At 38.9% G+C, this 5,965-nt stretch overlaps 1 pseudogene; it reads left to right on the forward strand.

Annotated features, from left to right (window-relative positions):
* Positions 1–858: 858 nt before the first annotated feature.
* Positions 859–1,774, forward strand: LOC149214482 (elongation factor TuB, chloroplastic-like; annotated as a pseudogene).
* The last annotated feature ends 4,191 nt before the right edge of the window (positions 1,775–5,965 follow it).

Below are 5,965 nucleotides of genomic sequence, written 5' to 3' on the forward strand. Positions count from 1 at the left end.
ATTAAATTAGATTTTTATTTTTATGTTCTTCTCAACCAATTTTAAAATATGATTTAAAATTATTTATATTTGGTTAAAAACTACTCTCAATGGTTAAACATTCATAAATTTGATATGAGTGGAAGTCTATCCCTTACAAACTACCAACAAGTCATTCTAGTCTAATATGTTTTTTCTTAAATAATAGTAATGACTCTTTATAATAGTCAATCATAACTGTCCACACCACTAATTTATCACTAAATTATAATAAATTTTCGGGCAAAATAGATACCCTATCCTCCACTAAGTCAAAGATATTTCATTGTTGTTAATAAATAAAATAATTAAAATCATCACCATTAACACTAAATTTTAGAATTGATATGAATAATTATGTTGATGTGCATTTTATTGTGAGGTTGTTGTTGGCCACACTGTTGAGATTCGCTGTCTTCAATAGTTGGTGCGAATCTCAACAGTGTCCCGTACAAAAGCTCGTTTTCACAAGGGATTATCATTTAATTTTGCTTAGACTACATCTATTGAAACAAGGGATAAGGGTTCTCCTTACACTCATTCAGATAGCATTCAAATTGTTGTGGAAACAACTCAAGAGGGAACACCCAAAGCTCTCGAGCAATTTAGGCGATGGCAATCATGACGTGGTTAGCTCAAGAGGCAACACATAGAGCTCTCGGGAAATTCAAACGATGACAATAACGACAAGGTTATTCATGGGAGCAACGACAGTTCCTTCATCTTGGTCATCACTAGCGAAACCCAGAGGGGAGCTTTGACGAGGTACATTCTCAGTCTCTCTAAAACCAAATTTCATATAAAAATGCTTTCAGAGACCATTTCCCTTCCTCTTCCTCTATGAATACCATCAAGTCATTCTGGTTCACAATCTGGGCAGCTCGGGGAAAATCTTAGAAAAAAAAAACCCATGTGAATATTGGCACCATTGGCCATGTTGATCATGGGAAAGCCATCTCGACCACTACCCTCACCATGGTCTTGGCCTCCATGGGCACTAGTACCCCTAAAAAATATGATGAAATCGACGCAGTGCCTAAAGGGAGGGAAAAGTTATTACAATCAATACTACTACTGTCGAATATGAGACCAAGAAAAGACATTATGCCCATGTGGATTTCCCTGGTCATGCTGATTATGTGAAGAATATGATTATTGGGCTACTCAAATGGGTGCTGCAATCCTAGTTCTGTCAGGAGCAGATGACCTTATGCCATAGACAAAGGAGCACATCATGTTGGCCAAGTAGGTGGGTGTGCCCAACGTGGTGATGTTCTTGAATAAATAGGATCAGGTTGAAGACGAGGAGTTGCTTCAGTTGGTTGAGCTTGAGGTTAGGGAGCCCTTGAGTTCTTATGAGTTTCCAGGGGATAAAGTGTCGATTATTTCAAGGTCATCGCTCCTCACTCTGGAGGCTCTTATGGAAAATCCAAACATATCAAGTTAGGTTAGAATAGGTGGGTGGATAAGATTTATGATCTCATGGTTGCAGTGAATGAATATATTCCAATTCTTGTGCTTCTTGATGGTTGTAGAGGATGTTTTTTCTATCACTGGTCATGGTACTGTTGCAACTAGACAAGTCGAGAGAGGGTCTATTAAAAGAGTCTTCATTAATAACTTTGAAAAACAAAGCAAAAAATCCCATCATGTTTCCTTCTTAAGTCTTCATCCTCTTATCCTACTTGCTGAAATCATATTAATCCAAAGACATCAATCAACTTTCAGAATATATACATGCGTCAACATACATTAAGAATTTAGTAATGACAATTTGTTGTGGAAGTTGTCTCAAATTGACCATCCCTGAGTGGCACTATCGATCTCTCTAGCATAACTAGACTAGCATATTGATAGCCTTTGCGAACTGAGGGGACCTAAGAAGATGACCTTTGCTTCTATGCATTGATGATGCTTGACATGTCATCCACTGCTCCTTGCAAAGATATTCTCCTTCTAGATGACATTGTATTCCTTTCATAAGAAGTTGGTTGATGCTTAGGAGTGTTGTGAGAATGACCCTTAGCTTTTGAAGATTATGTGTTAGCCATGTAGTTAGGAAAGGCAAAGTAACCCTCAAAAAGACTCTCTACATATTCACTTCTATGAGTAAATGGACCACTTTTGCCTCCAAATTTCGTTGAACTGAATTGAGGACTACTTTTTGCAGTTGAAAACACATTATCTTCTTCGTAATCACAATTTGCATACACAGTTCCAGGGCTGAAATCTTGGGAAACTAGTGCAGTCAAGATATCTCCTCCTACCCTAAATATAGACAATTGATTTAGTTCAGAAGTCATCCAGTGCAACGATTATGTTGAAGTAAAGCCTTTGTAATGTGGCTGAGAGTGAGCTTGTTGTGAGGATTGAAGATGACAATTATCATGTGGAGGGTATTGGGTTGCATGGTTGGAAGATATGCTCCACTCTATAGAAAGAGAATCTGTCATTAATCCAATCCACTTCTTTCAACTTGATCTGTTTGTGTCCATCTCAACGATTTTTGAGCTTCCATCCAAGTCGTTATTCTCCATTTCCTACTCATTCAAATGAAAACGATAAGAACTCTTCCATGAAGAGGAAATACCACTCAATGTTAGTGGCAGTTAGATTGTCTAAAGAAAACAAAAATATAATTATGGATCTTTTATGTTCTCTTCAGTTTTAAATCCAAGACCAACAATAGCAGAAATGGATTCTAACTCAGAAACAAAGAATAGGTTGTAAGAGAGTCCTCGAGATATATGAATTTTTGATATGTTCACGTGTAACACCCTCCTCCCACGTCTACCCAAGTAACCGACCAACTGGGGTAAATATGCAATGAGAGGCCACTATAATGGGATTCAACCTCCTCAATCACCTTAAGGAAGTGGAATCAATGGAAACACACCACACAGACCTTTCACATCAGCAACAGAACTCCCACGATCCATCCCAACCACTCAGGTAACCAACCATTGAGACCAACTGAATTTTTAATGTATCAAACCCCTAAACGCTCCCATGATATGGACAAGCGTGCATCCAAGAGCCTCCAGATGCTCCCACAGCAAGGGCAAGGAAGCACCTGGGGATTTTTTTACCCAGTGTTGTACCTATGACTTCAGGATTTGTGCTACTTTTTCAGGCCCAAAGACCAGGTCACTGCCCATAACTCAATGACACCTTCAGAAATGAAATTTCACATCGGAACAAAAATACATTTTTAAAAACATCAATAAGGACTAGGTTGGACCCCTAATAGCCATGACAGACATTTCGTCAAACATGTCACAAATATGTAATCTATAGGTTTAAACAACATATATGAGCATAGGGGTCTCATACTTATCTGAGAATCACTAAGAAGCATTGTTCCCTTATGTCATTAGATGCATTATCATCTATTAGTTCATAGATACATTGTTCATTCATTTACAAATCAAAACATGAGGAGAGCCATACATCATCACTATCATAATACATGCTTATAACCAACATAATAACAACATAAATATCAAGGATACATAAGCCATATAATCCACATATAAATCAATACATTTACACATAAGATATCAAGGAAAGAACCTCTTATTAATGAATGCAAAAGACAACCCAGTATGGGACTACCACATTCCCCCCGACCATAGATTAGTGGAGCCAAATCTCTCTTCAGCTAATCACCCATGTTCCATAGTCCAAGCGTGAATTTGGGACTCAAACCAAAATAACCGACGAGGGCATCCTGAGGTTAAACCACCTTGCCCTCATCAATGGAAACCAAGCTTTACCGCAATCCACGTCGAATCACTAGGCCAAAACAATAAACATGTAATAATAGGCTTTACCATGATCTCCATCGGATCACTAGGCCAAAACAAGCATGGATGCCACCGGATTCCTCCACCTACATCGTCAGGAATTTTCCTATCTCCTAGTCTCTAGGATTTACTGCAACCCACACCGGATCACTATGCCCTAAACCAAGAATCCACCCTATCCTGTCATTCACTGGCAAGGATTCCTAGGCCTAATAAAGGGAAACCACCTATAGGCTTTATCGTATATCCTGCTATTAATCGATTGAGGATTCCTAGGCCCACCGAGGCACACAATACCTGGCTTTACCGTAACCCACAATCCGATTCAGGGGTCACTAGGCCAATGACTTTACCGCAATCCACAATCTGGTTCAAGGATCACTAGGCCATGTGTTCTTTCTTTTGATGATCCACCTCACTCATCTTTGAATCCATCTAGAAATCCGGCTCAACCAAAACATGAGAACCCCATCACACCATAGCTATCTAGAAATGGCAAGGCTAGGCTGAAAACACTATCACACTTGGAAAAACCCATTCCATGACAACAAAGAACCACATGCAATAACATGCATGCCAAATGTAGCAAGGAAATCACACATGCAAATCGATACCTACAAAGAATCATGTTGTAGCTACTTGATCCTACTCTTCCTTACTTTCTCCTTCTTTCCTCTTGCCTTCTTTTCCTTTCTTGATCCAATGCCAATGTGCTCCAAGAAAACTCTAAGTGTCCAAGAGTGAGAGAGAGAGAGAGAATAATGAGAGAGCTCCAAATCTAAATTGAACAAAGGGTTACAATGACCAAGTCTAAGAAAAAAGCTTACCAATTTATCCTCATAAGGCTCTTTATCATTGAGGCCTCTATTTTCTTCATTTTCCATTATTTTCATTCATTTTCCTCCGCACATTCAATTTGTGACCTTTCACCTTCCTTTTTTCCTAATTTCCGTTATTTTCATAAATAAATGTGCCAAAAATGTCATTTTTCCTTTCCAAAGCCTTTGTCATTGCCTTTGTCAATTTCCTTAGCCATAATAAATCGAAGCGACACCCACTGTGATGTTTTTCCCACCATTCAGCTTGGAATACGTGTCCCATGACCATGTTCTTATATATTTTTACATGGATTTTTAACCAGGCTTGTTACAAAATCCTCCCCCTTGGGGGAACACCATCCTCAGTGTTCAACGACACCTATAACCAACAAGACTGCTAAAAACAAAACATACTACCCATGGTGCTTTATAACACAGCTCGCTGCAGTATTTACAATGACCATTGTTGAAACATGACAATCATATAGTTTATTGGAGCTTTATAACACAACTCATTATGGTATTTACAATAACAACCACATATACTTAAGCACATTTGTTTCAACCAGCAAATAACCATGCTCTCTGTGGAGCTTTATAAACCAGCTCAATACAATATTTATAATAATATACACATATGCACATTTGCTCGACCAACAAATAAAAGGATATGATGCATGCATCTACAACAAATGGATCCAGAGGCTCACACCTCCACCCTTAAAGTAATACCAGGATTCACCTCCTTCCCAAGAAGTCCAGAATCCACTGCAAGGTCAAATCTGCATCCAATATCCAACGTTATAATCCTACGCCACTTGTCCTCTCAGTGAACAACTACCGACTCATTGTTCGAGGGCACACTCCCAATGTGAATTTGATTTCATCTGGCAATGCTAATGAACAAAACAAATCCATCCCTGACCTTCCCTTCTCTGCTACACAGTCCCTCGGGCAATCTGGTCACGCCCTTCCATGTCATCACTCACCTTCTAAGTTCCCTGGCATCCCCTATCCTAGGCGATCCATCCCTTGGAAATTCTTCCTCGCATCGAAAGGTCAACAACCAAGGCATATAAATACCTCAAAATCATGATATTGGTCATAGCATGCTCATGACAATCAATGGACACTATTGTTGGAAATAATACTGAGAGAGGGGGGGGGGGGTGGGTGGGTGAATCAGTATTAGCAAGTCAATAATATTTTATTTCCATAATCAGATTCATATACGCTACTTCAGTTAATGGAACTTGTGTGTATACGCAACTGTATTTAAGGAAACTAGAGTATATCTTGCAAACTTATGATTCAGTTAATTTA

This window comes from Pinus tabuliformis, chromosome 1_1 (assembly GCF_031772625.1).
Source record: "Pinus tabuliformis cultivar Carrire ecotype Pingquan chromosome 1_1, CPIR1, whole genome shotgun sequence".
In the NCBI taxonomy this organism is placed as follows: domain Eukaryota; kingdom Viridiplantae; phylum Streptophyta; class Pinopsida; order Pinales; family Pinaceae; genus Pinus; species Pinus tabuliformis.